This window comes from Pristiophorus japonicus, chromosome 12 (assembly GCF_044704955.1).
Source record: "Pristiophorus japonicus isolate sPriJap1 chromosome 12, sPriJap1.hap1, whole genome shotgun sequence".
Lineage (NCBI taxonomy): Eukaryota > Metazoa > Chordata > Chondrichthyes > Pristiophoridae > Pristiophorus > Pristiophorus japonicus.
Genome location: NC_091988.1, coordinates 39,262,080 through 39,278,926, shown reverse-complemented (window position 1 = coordinate 39,278,926; position 16,847 = coordinate 39,262,080).

The following is a 16,847-nucleotide window of genomic DNA, read 5'->3' as shown; positions in this document are numbered from 1 at the left end:
GGTTGGGATCCCGGAGTTCAGCAGGTGTTGGTGGACAGGATTCAATGGCTCATAATTTTGTGTTGCAAGTTGATTTTTTTAAAAACCAAATCTTCTCACGGGCACAATCTTCAACATCGCTGCCACCGACATCCCGCTTCCCTCAAAGTACACAATATCCACTTAACCTGCGCGCCCCATCCAGTCACCGCCACTCCTTTTTAGATAAGCGGTAAATGCTCACATTGAAGGGAAATTGAACTCATAGAAAGCAGAATCCCATGTGAAAACCTTTAGGCACTTCGTTTGATAGTCCACACAATGGTTGTTCCGCGGCAAGCAGACGTCTCCCGAAAGATAAAAGTGTAAAATGGGTACTTTTATAATAAAATATTTCATTTAACCAGTTGACTCCGCGCTAGGACTGAACTTCAAAACTCCCACATCATTTTGAAGTGCCGTAATGCTCGAAAACTGAGTGTGGAACAAGTTATGCTAAGTTCAACAAATTATCTTTTCCCATCGGAAACATGGATATGCAACCTATATTATACGTCTTCCCAGGAGTAAACACTTCCATCTTATACACCTGTTATTAGGTTGGCCTTGTGCTATTAAGTCGATGTGATATGCAGTGGGCTCGGCAGCGCCCTGACGTGAAGGCAGCATAATAACTGGGCAGTTAGATCCCAGTTTGAGTCCACCTCCATTATTAGTGCCACCCCACCTAGGGTTGACATGGAGTCGTGGAACTCCTGCCGGTATGAAGCCACATTTTAAACCTGCCCAAGATACCAAAGGTATCCATTAAGTCTCCTGGGAAGTATTCATGAACGATTCCCGTTAATCCCGTTAAGAGGAGTGCTGCTCCCGCCCAATCTCAAACTTCAGTGAAATTGTATTATTTTTAATTTTAATGAGAATATTAACTTCGAGCATGACCAGTGCTTTCCTGTCTCTGAGCGCAGTACAGCCGGTACTAGGAGCCAGGTTCGTTTCCTGGGCCTTGGAGTCTACCGCCGCCGTTCACAGACCGGTAGCTTCAGTGCAACGTAATTGCATCATTTTTTATGGAGCTCTTATAACCGGCGCCACACGTTCCATTGCGACCTCAAACCTCTATAGTAGACCTTCAATAAGAATAATCTAAAGCATCGTCGATATTTTGTAACAATGAAGTGGCACTGTATTTAACTAACCCGCACAATCACTTCTGACTGAAAGGTGGTTTTTAGAATGTTGTTGTTTGGATACGATCTGTAAGAACAACTGTGTAGGTAATCTTTATTGTGAAGAAATACTTATACTGAACACATTTTAATACACCTCCTTTAAACAGACTTACACAAGACTAAACTGATATACAGGTATAATGGATTGTGAAGCATCGTTAACTAGCATAGCGTTTTTGCATTTTATTTCAGCGTCTGTTCGAGTTCATGCTAGTCCTATATGCCATTCAACCCATCCTTTAGGAGTAGCTGGCTCCTGCTAATAATGGGGAGAGTTACTGTCAGTCATTGTAAAATCATGCAAAAGGCTAACCAATCTTTTTGTTAAGTATAAAATCCCAGAAATTACATATAATTTTAAACACAAAAATAAAAAAACAATTCTACAGCTCCCTACACACCTAATCAGAAGTCAAATAAATCCCAACAGAAGGTGTTTGGAAGGAAAATACCATAAAACACAAACTTTTTCCAATTGACAGCATAACCTAATACAAAAACAGTCAGTTCTAATTTCTGCCTAAATAATATGTGCCCAGGGTTACAGCATGGATTTAAACCAGGAGCATTCCTTTTATAACATCCCCAATATATGATGTTCAAAGTTCACATCTTGTTTTTTAATGTTGCATCCTGAATCTGATTTCTCTAATTAAAAAGTATAGAGGATTAATATTTGAAAAATTATTTTGAGAGCTGTGATAAGGTGCCATAAAAATGAAAGTTCTTTCCTTGAATTTTTTTGAAACCTTGACACCATTAGGAATTGTACCCAACAAGAATTATTGAGATGGGCAATGTGAGGGAGCCAAACTAACACCAGTACAAATGCAGTCACTAATTCAGTTTACATTTACTCCCTGATAAAGTGGATTTAACTTCAAAATATTATTGAAATAAAGAAGCTTAAAAAGGAAGAGAAAATATACATTGAACATTAAAGTTAATGATAATTGCTGATAAATAGTTTCATTTTTAATAGTCCTAATGGCAACACTCACTCTTTAAGTAAATAATCTTTTTATTGTTGTGCTAACTAATCATTTGGAGAGTGCTGCACTCTTTTGGTCTTGATCTTAAATATATTCCAATTTCCAATGTTTCAAGAACTTTGAAAACATTCTGAGTACCATAATGTAATGGATTTTGAATACACTTTAACCAGAGAAGGTGATCTGTGCCCTTAAATGTGCTAGTTCAGGAAAGATAAGTGCCTATTTATCCATTAGAATATATTCACCGATCATTTTATAAATAGCTAATGCTGAGCAATGGTGCCCTATGGGTTTTTACCACTAGTGCATAGAGAAGGTCATGCACTTGGTTACAGAAGAGATTTGGCACACCAATTTTTACAAAGCCATACCGTAAAGAACACATTATGCTGTCATAACTAAATGCGAGGCACACACATACAGAATCTAGACCTCAGTGAAGTCTGTGGTTGTCTGTCACAAAAAAACAAAGTAGCTTTTGATTAGAACATCTCATTGTAATTTAAAAATTACTGCAAGTCCTCAAAGGTCTCATATTTTGAAATCATTTCAATTGACAAAATTTAAACCAGTTATCATATTTTAAAACCAAATTAATAAAGTTTTACATATTGTTCATGCAATCTGTCCAAGATAGCAACAACAACAGTAACTTCTATTTATATAGGGCCTTTAACATAGTAAAATGTCCCAAGTCATTAATGTATGACAATTAATAAACAGATTTGCTCTGTTCTCCTCTCATTGGATAGAGTTTGTGTTATGTACTTTAGAACTTTGTAGTTTGAATGCCAGCTTAAACTCAGAGAGCATCTATTATGTGCAACAACTTCCACTAGAATATTCTCTGAGAGGAGAACAGAGCAAATCTGTTTATTTTTTTTATAACACTCCTGTTAAGTGTCTTGGGACATTTTACTATGTTAAAGGCCCTATATAAATACAAGTTACTGTTATTGTTGCTATCTTGGACAGATTGCATGAACAATGTGTAAAACTATTAATTTGGTTTTAAAATATGATAACTGGTTTATATTTTGTCAATTTAAATTATTTCAAAATATGAGACCTTTGAGGACTTGCAGTAATTTTTAACATTAACATTTTCAGGTAAATTTTAGTTTTTTAAATATAAGCACTGAAGTTAGTTGTTAACATCTTCCCAAAGTAAATATTTTACTTTATTTGTGTTTCCCATGACAACAGCTTAATTACTGTTATAGAACAGAAGGTTATCAGGACAACTCACCATTATTCTCAATATGCATTGCAAAAATCCAAGTAATAAGTTGCAGTGTTAATTAGACCTTTTATCAGACTAGTATGTATGGCACAACTCTCTACAACAAACAGGATTAGGTGATAAAAATTCTGAGATTACTTTATTCCAACATAGTTATTGCAAATGAAATATAATTATTATGGTATCCAAAGTAATGTCTGTGACATTTCTACATATATCCTGCAGGAGGTGGAGTGTATAAGTCATTACTCCTCAGAACCTCTGAAACTGAAACTTATTGGCAGTTCTAGGCCCGCTACTATTCACTGGCCCCGAACTTGGTGAAAGCTAAGACCCGCCCAAGTGCCGACCAAAGGACCGCTGAGATCCTAACAGTACTTTGGGCGGAAGTTTCATGAAAAAGTCCTGGACAGACCACCCGGCAGAAAAAAATGGACTTACGCCCTGAATCTGGGCGGCAGCGGGTGGGAGCTCCCATTCTCGGTGGCAAATGAGGATTGAGTGGCGCCCAGGGAGGGGGGCAACAGATAAAAAATTAAAATTTCCCCCAAAATTAGAAAAAACACTAGAAAACCTTCAGGGCACCCCATCCACCTGAATCGCTGCAAAAAAAAAATTAAATAAAGAAGTGTACTAACCCTTTTTTGCAGGTCTTCTTACTTATCATTGAGGTTAGACCTGCCTCCACATGGCGGTCCTTTCCCCTGCTGGAGCGGAGGACCGCCTAGACCAAACTGGCAGCTTGGCGAGCCAGCGGATGTCAGCGGGCGGTCCCCAGCGGTCTTCCCTCCCCATCGGTGGGAAGCTCAGAGGGGAGACCGCCCAGAAAATCCGGCAACAGCGGATGGTAAGTCCACCAATTTCAGCCCCAAAGTCTTTATTAATGACCAGGATAGTAGTTTTGGGAGTATGGTCAGTTTGCAGATGACACTAAAATCTGTGCAAAGGTTGACACAGTGGAGGGGTGCAATCAAAAGTAAAACGATTTAGATGCACTTGGGCAGTGGTCCACACAATGGCAAATGGCATTTAACTTGGATAAATAGTGTCATGCATGTTGGGAGGACCAACACAGAAAACATGTATCATTTGCAGGGAACAATATTTATAGGGGATGAAAGAGAAAAAGATCTTGGTGTTAATACACACAGATTCTTTGCATGCCTTCAAGAAGGAGCTGGACTAGTTCTTCAAGGGGCAGAGATTGCATCATGTCGAAGGTAAGTGTCTTTATAGACAACACTTGGTCCACGTGATCTTCTGGACTGGTTTCTATCACATGAAAGGGCTGTAGAGGAATTTTCCAGAGTATTTTTCCCTTATTGGCCCTGTTTTTTTTCACTGTATGTTTGCTTCTCCCAGGAGATGACATGGTTGCAGGGGTGGTGGCAAGAATTGCTGGTCGAGCGGGAAGTGTCTAGTCAGGATGCTTCAGCCATGAGGTGTGAGGCAGTCTCTGGCATGTCTGATACGCAAAATGAAGATTGCTGGTCTTTTCCTTCCCGTCTATTTTGTACGGTTCCTAGGAATTTGCAGAGCTCTGTGGCAGTCAGTACAGGAAGTGCTTTTGATATGTGCACTACTCTGCAAAAACACTTTTTTCCGTAAAAACAGTTTGAGAATAAATTTACTGGCCTCCAGTTCTTGGTTTTATAGCCAGTTTTCAGTCAGCAAAACTACAATATTAAACGTAAATACCAAAGTATTTATGAGGTCAATATTTTAAAGTTGCTCAATCCTTTGCGGAGTAATGGGAAATGTTTAGAGAATGTATAAATTAATAAAGACATACAGATTGACTTACATTTGTGATGTAATTTAGAATTAAATAATAGAACAATTGTGGTGATACACTTTCAGGAGTGGTGATGGATTAAAACTGAGCCAATTAGTATCGGCTGCATAACTCAAGGTCATCGCAGGTACAAGTGAATTATGTCACCGCAGGTACAAGTGAGTTATGTCACCTGTGGTATATGAGTGGTTTATTCTCTGTAAACGACTTGGAATCATATGTACTCTTGATAACTAAAATTACAAATTAAAAATTTTAGTTAGGAATTTGGGCAATTTTGTAAGGCAGATAAGGACTGGGCGAATTAAAAAATAAAATTAGATTACTTTTGTACTGACACTTTAATAAAAGTTAGGGTGGCAGCTTGGTAATGTGCCAAATATCAAAGGCAAACCATTATATAGACCATTGTATAAGTTGTCATTACCCTACTTGTCTGGGCTATCTGCTTATAAAAGACTTTTTAACCTAAATTATTTTACATTTACATAGCTTATGTGTTTAATAAGTTTGAAATGTTGATATTTCTTGTTTTAACCCAGCTTTGTAATAAATACCATCTTTTTTTGAATAAGTAGCATTTATCTTAATCTTTTAATATTAACTAATCTGTTATAAAACTATTTTTTGGAACACGCTTTGCTGTATAAATATATAAATAATGACAAGCTCTGCACATTTTAAGGGTGTTTAGGGTTAATTAAACAGAGGTTTTATTAAAAGAAGGAATACGGGCATAAATCAGGAAAACACACTAATAATTAACTTTGCCTTTAGAAAAATCTGTATAGAAGCCAAAAATGTGTCAGTAAATTACAAGTTGATCTACTATTAGGTAAGTATGAGTGCTAAATCTACTTTTTACTCATTGATGGTTTACTGAGGGTGTCATAATATCTACTGGAGGTAAGGGTTCATACCACAGAATGTCACGCAGAGATTTTTTCACTTGCTTACAATTGATTTTTAAATTAAATTCTCATCTAATTTACACTCAATAGAAACTTTCTAATGCCCATTCACACTGTAATATTTCAAAAAGGGGCTGTTATGATTGAGTGGGTTTAACGAAAAAGATTGATTTACATACTCACTCCAGCCTGGGCAACAGTAAAAGTAAAAACAAAGTACTTATTTACTGAGTAATAGCTTTTCAGTTCAATCACAATGAAGGTAAACTTTCACTTTAATTTTATTTACATAAACATTAATAAAATATAAAGTATAATTTTAAAAAAAAAAGTATGATATCTATTGTGTATTATAGCAATTCATTTTTTTACCCCAACAGGCTCAACTCAATGCTGGAGTGATCTCTATTAAACTAACAGTAATAGTCTTTGCATTGAACCGTTTTCATTAATAAGAATCATCATTGTTATGAAGCAGAAATCAGAATAACCTTACATTACTAGATTAATATCACGGAATCTTAACATTCTACTTTACCTATCCATTAATGTGCATTTGAATCTGTCCTGAAACTAACAAAGAACAATTCCAGAGACCTTTCAGCTCAGAACATTGATGATGAATTATTTTCTCCTGTTTATTCAGGAGGCTGCAATGCATCTCCTGGAAATATGATGTAATGTGCTTTGTTATGCAATTAATATCCTGTCTGCATCTGTAAATGATATTTTGGAAATACAGCTGGCATGTTTAATTCAAATTATAGACTTAAAATCTCTTTAATATAAACTAAAGAATGACAAGCTGGTAAGCAACGGATTAAAAATACATCAAAAGAGAATAGAATTGGAAATAATTGCATGCCAAAAATATAAAAATGAAGAAACAAAGTACACTGCGAGTCTTGATTTAATGCCTTTCGAAATATATACTGAATTACCCATTGATTTCAATCAATCAAGTTAAAAACAAAATGGTGTGGTCAAATCAGTCCAAAAGGATAGTGAATTGTATGTCTGGCTAAATCTCTAAACAGACTCCAGACAATTCTGATCTCATTATCAAGTGTCCACATTAGAAAAATATTATAACCATATATTATCGCATTTCTCTATGGTTCCTTCCATGCGCATTAGGCAAATACACCCTTAAATTAGGTTTGATACCTGGTCCATGCTAAATTGGCTAATGTTGCCTTAGATGATAGTAAAAATACCTTCATGCCCTTGGCCTATACATATGAAAAATTAAATGCAACCAGCTTCCCCACTTCTGATTGTTATCCAGTGACCTCTGTTGGAAAGTGTGTAAGAATGAAGAAGATCTGGCTCCGTTCTGATGTTTTCTATAGTCAAACAGCCTGCAAACACTTGAAGGGTGAATTTCCATGGGGGTTCTCCAGCTCGGCCACCCTAACTTAAATAAAAGAGCCAGGGAAAACCTGGAACAACAGCATAAAAAGCGATTATGTCATTTTTTCCAAGATTTCCACGGCTCTTCCACTGAAGTAATGGCAGACATCAAAAGAGTCCTGTGAATATTCAGCCCCTCACTCTCTAGGTTCACACTGGCCACATGGACGATATGCAAGAGGGCTGGTGGCCTTTCTGGAACCGTATCCAGTACATGCCACTACTTTCAGGAAAAGAGAGGAGAAAATTAGAGGAAGAAACAGGAAGAATCCTGATTTTATGAATCAACAATAAATTTTGCCATTGTACCATTTTTTAAACACAGCATAGTCAGGTCCTCACCTATTGAAACAATTTGCCTTAGTTTGGCCAGAAAAATCAAAATTATACAAAGTAACTAAAATGGTAAATTTAGTCAAGTTCAACTAAACTTTTGAGACAAAATAAGTGCAACAATAAAATCAATTTTTGTTATCATCTTTATGTTATTAGTATAATTAACACTATAAAAAAACTAATGTTGAGAATAATTCTATTCTAGGATTCTTGGGACTCAGACTGAACACCAGGTGGTTCTAATGACCCATTATTGTAGTGATGTCGTCCCTAGCTGCACTGCCCCACAATAACATTTTTACTGAGCTGGCTCAAAGGAAGTTTTTAAAAAAGACGTGGTGTGCGACCTGTACATTTTTTTTTAGAACATTTGTTACCAGGCCACTCTTTGAATACATAATTCCATAATGAAGCTCCTCACAGAAAGTAATTCTGACAAGCTCGCAAGTTGTTAAATAGAATGACTTGTCTTCTGATTGGTTGGCATGTGCACTGAGAGTTTTGATCTGATAGTTTCCCGTCTTTGGGGTATGATCCAGTTATAATTCTAAGGGTGGAAGACTTTAGAAGAGACAGTTAAATGAAAAGAAGATTAAAAGCGAAAGAAATTAGAAAAATAATCTTTTGGCTGAGGCCAGTAATTATACCCACCCCCTCACACTTAGATATTTTAGTATTGAAAAAGTATTTTTCCTAAATGACCCATAGACTGCTAAAAAAAAAAGATTAATATTTGAAAATAGGAATTTTCACTTTTTGAGGAATGAAACAAAGACACATATTTTCAGCTTGATGATATCCTGAACAAATGATACAAAATGTTTTAGTGATGAACTGATGTTTTGACCCATCTTATCCTGAGCTGACAAACAGATGATAAAGGTTTTCCTACACTTTTTATTATGGCTTTGAAAGTCATGAGTAAACTTCAAAAGCTTCCATTTTATTTCAGTAAAGTCACAATTCTTGATGTTGCCTTGTCAGGTCTAGAATTCTAATTCTATCAGATCGAGAGTGGGGGGGGGGGGGTGGGGGCGATGTTGTGGGTGTGTGTGTGTGTATGTGTGTGTGTGTGTGTGTGTGTGTGTGGGGGGGGCGAGGAACAGCTTACACAGTGTCAAGCTTCCAATCACCAGTAATCAGGTTCTGTACTACAGGGGATGAGAAAGAGAAGATGGCCTTCTGATTGAGACAGAAAAAGGCCTGGAGCAAAAGAGTTTTAAGAACAGATGGGAGAGCTTATGGCTCTGTGAGAGGCAGGCACTTGGGAAATACCGTACAGCTTACTTTTGTAAGTGAGTATGGCTTTCAGCATCAAAACTAAGCACATGAAAATGTAACTATTCTATATCAACATATAAGTTTCGTGAAACACTACGACCCTGCTGCAGAGTTTTATCTCTGCCGTAAAAACAAAATATCTCGTTAAAGAATTGTGTTTGAACTTGAACTTTTGGAAACAAACATTTTACTGTAACATTTAAAAAAAAATGAAAACTACTCCAATTCTGGGGGTTGCCTTTCAAAGTGAAACCAGAAGTTTGCTGATGGTTCAGTAGGTAAATCCATCCCAGGTATTGTACCGAGCCATACAAGCCAGACAATTCCAGGTTCTATGCCAAGTCTGTGCTTTAGCTAATCCCAGCGACAACGTAATATGGGCAATACAGTGTTCTGGCCTAGGGAGAGGGAACATTGTTAATTAGCCATAATTCCTACTCTTGATTGTTATCCAGTGATGCCCTACTGCAAAGTGAACTTAAGAGGGTATAATGGGAGGACAAGTCAAAGCTTTCCTGTGATGCCCTTCACAGTTGAATAGCCTGCTATCATTCACTGTTTAGGCTAACACATGAAACATTGCCACTTGGGAGAGATACTAGATAGCTGTCGCTCTGTGGAACTGGAAAGTAGGGGAAAAAATTGAAGCTTGCCTGGCTCAATTATAGGTGCTTCAAGTGACCACATCAGGAAGTAAATTATTCACTGTTAGAAAAGACAGGACTACTTAATGCACAGAAAATACAAAATGGGCGTAATTTATAATATGCACTGTCAAGGGGTGAGGTTCCCCATCAGCAACACGAACTTGGAAAATTTCCCTCAATAGTTAAATATTAGGAAGGTCAGGGAAGCACATTTTAAGATAACTGATTTTATCCAATTGCTGTGCACAAAATCTATTTCCTTTCAACAGCAAAAGTTATTTATTATGAAGAATGCTGTCATTTATAAAACGCACCCAAATTTTCACTTTTCTGCCAAGAGTCTTGTGGCTATGTAATGATAGTGTAATGTAAGTATTTCATTATTTTTCATTTATCCCACACAATTAAAGGTAATGCTTTTGACTGATTACATAACAAAGTAAATACTGAATCAATTTAGCCTGACTTGAAATAAACTTTAGTGATACCTGTGACACTGCTGCATTGTCTTATATATGAAGACTTATCTGAATGTTCAATATCTGTATCCCCAACTTATCCAGCACTTTTTAGCACAAACTCCAACTCACATACCTGCGCAATTCTTGTTGACCTCCATTGTTCCCCATCATTCAGCACATTGATTTGAAAACTCTCATCTTTAAATATTTTAACAGGCTCATTCCTTTCTACCTTTGCAACACCCCCAGCAGATACATACATGAACATTCAGACATGCGAGCATCATCATGTCCCTGTTCTGAAAATGGGCACAAAGCCAGCAGCAATTTTCACAGCACCAAAGCTTTAGCAGAGTGGGTGGACAATATAACTCCAGTCTATTCAATCACTATGCAGTCAAACAAATATCTGATCTCAAAACAGTATGTAGAATATAATTCTTACATGTATAAATAATTATTTATAACAATTAAATACACTTCAAAATCACACCAACTTAATTACGTGCTATTATATATGAGCTTTAACCTCGTTCAATAATTGAATCCTTATTTCACCATTATCTTAAGGCATACCTTTACCCCCTTGTCTGGAGGTACATTATTTTTAAATAGTTTACCTCACATTTTGAGGAGATCAACAGTTACTTCAATTATAAAATCATAAGAACATAAGAACATAATAACATAAGAAATAGGAACAGGAGTAGGTCATACGGCCCCTCAAGCCTGCTCCGCCATTCAATAAGATCATGGACTCAGCTCCACCTCCCTGCCCGCTCCCCATAACCCCTTATCCCTTTATCGTTTAAGAAACTGTCTATTTCTGTTTTAAATTTATTCAATGTCCCAGCTTCCACAGCTCTCTGAGGCAGCGAATTCCACAGATTGACAACCTTCTGAGAGAAGAAATTTCTCCTCATCTCAGTTTTAAATGGGCGGCCCCTTATTCTAAGATCATGCCCTCTAGTTCTAGTCTCCCCCTTCAGTGGAAACATCCTCTCTGCATCCACCTTGGTCCCTTCATCCAAGTCGTTAATATAGATTGTAAATAGTTGGGGTTCCAGCACAGATCCCTGCGGCACCCCACTAATTACTGTTTGCCAATCCGAGAATGAACCATTTATCCCGACTCTCTGTTTTCTGTTAGTTAGCCAATTCTCTATCATACTAATGTATTACCCCCAATCCTGTGTACTTTTATCTTGTGCAGTAACCTTTTATGTGGCACCTTTTCGAATGCCTTCTGGAAATCCAAATTCATCACATCCACTGGTTCCCCCTTATCCACCTTCCTCATTACATCCGCAAAGAACTCCAGCAAATTTATCAAACAGGATTTCCCTTTCATAAAACCATGAGAGAGGCAGAGGCGGCAGTGGCGTTGGGGTGAGGGGGCGGGTGGGGAGAGAGGCATATGCTTGGGTTAGGGACTTCGGCTGGGGGAGGCAGCACTTGCGCTGGGGTAAGAGGCTTCATCCACTGGTTCCCCTTTATCCATAGAATCATAGAATTGTTACAGCACGGAAGAAGGCCATTCAGCCTGTTGAGCCCTTGCCGAACCTAAATTAGTCCCACTACCCCCCTTTTCCCAATAGCCCTGCAAATTTCTTTCCTTCAGATACTTATCCAACGCCCTTTTGAAAGATATAATTGAATCTGCCTCCACCACCCTTTCAGGCAGTGCATTCCAGATCTTAACCACTCGCTGCGTAAAAAAGTATTTTCTTATGTCGTCTTTGGTTCTTTTGGCCAATCACCTTAAATCTGTGTCCTCTGGTTTTCGACCCCTCTGCCAATGAGAACAGTTTCTCTCTATCTACTCTGTTTGGACCACTCCTGATTTTGAACACCGCTATCAAATCTCCTCTCAATCTTTGCTGCTCCAAGGAGAACAACCCCAGCTTCTCCAGTCTATCCATGTAACTGATGTCCCTCATTTCTTATTAGGATATTAGAATATTAGGAATAAGATTAATACAGTAATATATATATATATATATATATATAAAACATTACTTTTATTTCTTTTTTTCCTATTTTCTCTATTTTATATTTTATTTGTTGTTATTTTGTCTTTATCTTTGGCATTTATTTTTTTCCTCTGCCCTCACTGACATACACTTAATGTTTGGGGCTAGGACTCGTCTTGTATAAAAGCCATTGCTGGTTGGCTGAGCGCCAGTTTTAAAGTCTATTATTTCTGCCAGTCGGGAAATGGCTTAATAAAATTTGACCTAGTCATGTGATGATAACAATCAGTCAAACTTTTATATCTATTTTGCCTCCAGGAAAGTGAAAGTGGCAAATGAGATAAGTCATTGGCACCCCAGTTCCTGCCAAAATGAATTATTTATTCAGTGGTGGCTGAGGTTGGATTAATAAAAGTAAACAATTCCAGAATAATGAATTTCCATCTTTTTACAGCCTTGTAAGAAAGTTATATTGTAATATTAAAATCAATTTTTTTACAGGAAAAATACTACACAGCATTTCTTTGGTATGGCTGGAGGAATTTTTAACATTTGGTTAATAGTTGAACTTTTAAAGAGTTTGAAGTAAAGCAGGCCAAACAAAAACAGGCTCTGGGCTGTATTTTGTATTTTTAACAATATCGCAATCAAATTTTGCCCAATGTTGGTGCTTTCATAGAGAAAATCATTTTTACTGGTGGGACTGTTTAGATCTTGCAATGCAAAATTATATTTTGTATTTGTATGCTCATTAAAATCAAAACTGATGTGATGTACACCCAATAATCGGCTGACCTATATTTCTGGTGGTTTTAGCCGACATTAGTATTGTAGCCGCAGGTCTGAGGCAGATAGCTATAGAATCAATTCTAACTTAGCAGTACCTGTTCCATATCGCATGGCTCCTCATCAAATTCTCTGAGCCAGGAGCGCGGATACATATATACAGAGCTCTTCTTTCAAACAGTAAAGAAATATTTTAAGAGCATTGGCTGGAATTCCCAACTGCTCAAAACTTTGTCTTGCTTGTAAAGTGCTTGGGATCTGATTCCTTAGCAAGAATGGTAATGTCACTGCAGCTTAAATGTCTCTGTGAAAGAAAGGTTCTGAGACACTGCGAGTACTATGCTGTTAGGACACAAGAACATAAGAAATAAGAGCTGGAGTAGGCCATTTGGCCCTTCGAGCCTGCTCCGCCATTCAACAAGATCATCCTACATTATCCCCATATCCCTTAATTCCCTTAGTTCCCAATAATGTATTGATCTCTGTCTTGAATATTTTCAACGACTGAGCATACACAGCTCTCAGGGATAGAGAATTCCAAAGATTCACAACCCTTTGAGTTAAGAAATTTCTCAGCTCAGTCCTAAATGGCCAACCACTTATTCTGAGACTATGACCCTGTGTTCAAGATTCCCCAGCCAGGGGAAACATTTTATCAGCGTTAACCCTGTCAAACCCCTTAAGAATTTTATATGTTTCAATTAGATCACCTCTCATTCTTCTAAACTCTAGAGAATGTAAGCATAGTCTACTCAATCTCTCCTCATAGGAGAATCCCCTCGTCCCAGGAATCAGTCCAATGAACCTTCATTGCACGCCCTCTAAGGCAAGTATGATTTTCCTTAGGTAAGGAGACCAGGGGACTGAAATTCAGGGTCTCGCTAAGGCCCATCACCGTCCATTTGTAGCGGTCATACTGTCCGTTTCCAGAGGCTGCCGCTTTGCCGTCAACTGGCCGCTGTGACTGAAATTTGGCATGGGAGGTTTTGAGGCGATGTGGCCTTCTGCCCCGATCGACTGCCTTTGGTGGCGGTATGGGGCTTGCGACAGTGATGACGCGATCAAAGTGTGCACCGCTGCCGCTCCAACCCAGAACCCATTTTCAGTACAAAAAAGCCGGTCCTTTGACTGACAGCACTCCCGCCAGGCTTTTGGGTCAGAGCACTATTGGAAACTGCCAGCTGGTGTTTTGCAATCGTTTTTTTGTGGATCAGAATTTTTCAGAGCTTTGTGTGCAACATTTGAAAAACGGCAGCAGGATTCTGAAAACTTTTATTGAATTATCAAACTTTTCCCTCTCTCTCATTAATTGTGGCCGTTGGGAGTCGTTCTCTGCTGCACAGATGCCACCAAGTGAGGGCGGAGCCTGCAGCCATTATGGGATCAGTTTGGGCAGGGGAACGGCTGCAGCACATTGTCAGAGGCAGGGAGACATAAACGAGGAGGCATTGCCATCACCAATGGGCCCTCAGGCAGCGGGCAAGGGAGGCAGTAGCCATGGCTGCCCAACATGTAGAAGGGCCTGCAGATGGCCACAGATGTCTACGTCGAGAGGCTGGCCAGGTGGGCGATGGCATGAGGAGGAAGGTCAGTTACGCTGACCCCCCCTCACCAGATAGTGGGCGAGGAGCCTTGCCAGCAGCAGCCTGCAGAGGCTCCGCACCATCAGCAGGAAGAGGGAGAAGGCGCTCAGCCAGCTGGCATGGGAGGGGTCCAGCACATACCTCTGGCAAGGAGGCACTACTGTCCAAAGGTCTACTGGTGTCAGTTCTTCAGCAACGAGCAATGTGTGAGAAGGCCGTGATTCATGAAGGACATCCTGACTGAGCTCTACAATGCCCTGTGGCCAGATCTGAGGACAGCTCTCAGCGTCGAGACAAAAGCGACGATAGGTCTGAAATTTAACGCCAGGGGCTCGTTACAGTCTGCAAGTGCAGACGTCTCCAATATCTCCTAATTCTCGGTCCATCGTTCCATCCAGCAGATCTGGCAGGTCACCAATGCGCTATACAAGAGAAGATTCCAATATATCTCCTTCCCTATGACCAAGGAGAAACAGGTGGAGCACCAGGCCAGATTGTCCAGATTGCAGGCTTCCCCAGGGTGCAGGGGGCCATCGACTGCACACACGTTGGCCTGAGGGCGCCACAACACCATCCCGAACTCTTTATCAACAGAAAGGGACACCACTCCCTGAATGTTCAATTGGTGTGCGACCACCAGCGAAGGATCCTGGCAGTTGATGTCGGGTATCCAGGCAACAGCCGTGATGCCTTCATTTTGCGCCAGAGCAATGTGCCCGCCATCTTCACTGGCCCTGTGGGTGGCTGCTTGGGGATAAGGGATATCCCCTGTCCACTTGGCTGCTCGCTCCACTTCACAACCCCAGGACTGTGGCCGAGCATGCCTAGAACAACGCTCATTGTGGGACCAGGTGCATCATTGAGCACTGCATTGGGATGCTTAAACAAAGGTACCGTTGCCTGGACCACTCTAGTGGCGCATTGCAGTACTCGCCTGAACGGGTCTCCATCTTTGTGGTCGTCTGCTGCATGCTGCATAACCTGGCTTTCATGAGGGGACAGCAGCTGGAGGTCGATCCAGCAGTACCATCGCAGGAAGAGGAGGAGCGGCAGCAGCAGGAGGAGGAGGAGGAACGTCCTGAGCCACCCAGGAGGCGTCGTCGCCATCCCAACCCTGCAAAGGAAGTCCAGACTCGTCTGATTACTGCTCGATTCCGATAATTTCATCCCCACATGAGCATTCAACTTTTACTTTCCATGTCCATCCCAATGAGTGCCTTGATACGTCATTGCCCACCATCACATTATATAGCAGCCCAGATATAGGTGCAAAAAATAAAGATTTAATACCTACTCAATATAACTCCAAACAACTAACAGAACAATAAACAGTGCAGAAAAATAACATATAAACATCATTTGCCACGCTTGTGCATCTCCTTACAATCCCCCTTACGTGTGCCTACCCTACTGCTGCGCCTCAGTGTCTCCCCTGTGGGTGCCTCATGGGTCTGGGAAGGCTGCTGTGTTCCCTGTGTGGAAGCTGCAGATGTCCTTCTAGGATGCCCTCGAGCAGCTTTGGCCCTGGAAGGCCCGGCAGCAGACTGGTCAGCACCCTCCAGGGAGGGTTCAGTCTGACTCAGGCGAGGCCATGCGCGGAGGCACTGGCAGAGTGACAGGTTTGGGGCCAGGAATGCTGCGATCCTGAGGGAGCGCATCATCCTTATCCTGGTCTGAGGAGCCTGAGTCACTCAATGGAGGCGGCACGACGCCACCACCACCAATCTGAGGGAGCTCAGGCGCCACACCGGAAGGTCCCCCGTGGCCCCAGCCGCGAAAGCAACACTGAGGCGTTGGGTGGCATCGAGCTGCCACGTTCTCAAAGCCACCAAATATGACAGCACTTAGACGCTCCGCGGCCTGGTGCACTGAGCCTAAGTGCTTAAGAGCATTCTGAGCTTCCAGGGCTGCGGCTTTCCTCTCCAAACCAGCAACGATACGCTCGTTCCCTCGCTCATGTGCTGAAATGGCAGCTGCCACATCACACACAGGTTGCGGCCTCACAACTGGATCTGCACGGTCACTCTGGGAGTCCGCACAATGGCAGCGATGGGCTCCATGGAGTGCGTAGTGCTGTCGACTATGCGGGAGGTGGACTCCTCCAAGCTCCTCACCAATTCTGACAGCCTCTCTGGCACCCTTGCTAGTGCCCCCAACATCTGGGAATGCATGGCCTCCACCCTTCTTTTGTATACTGCAACATCGATGGGCT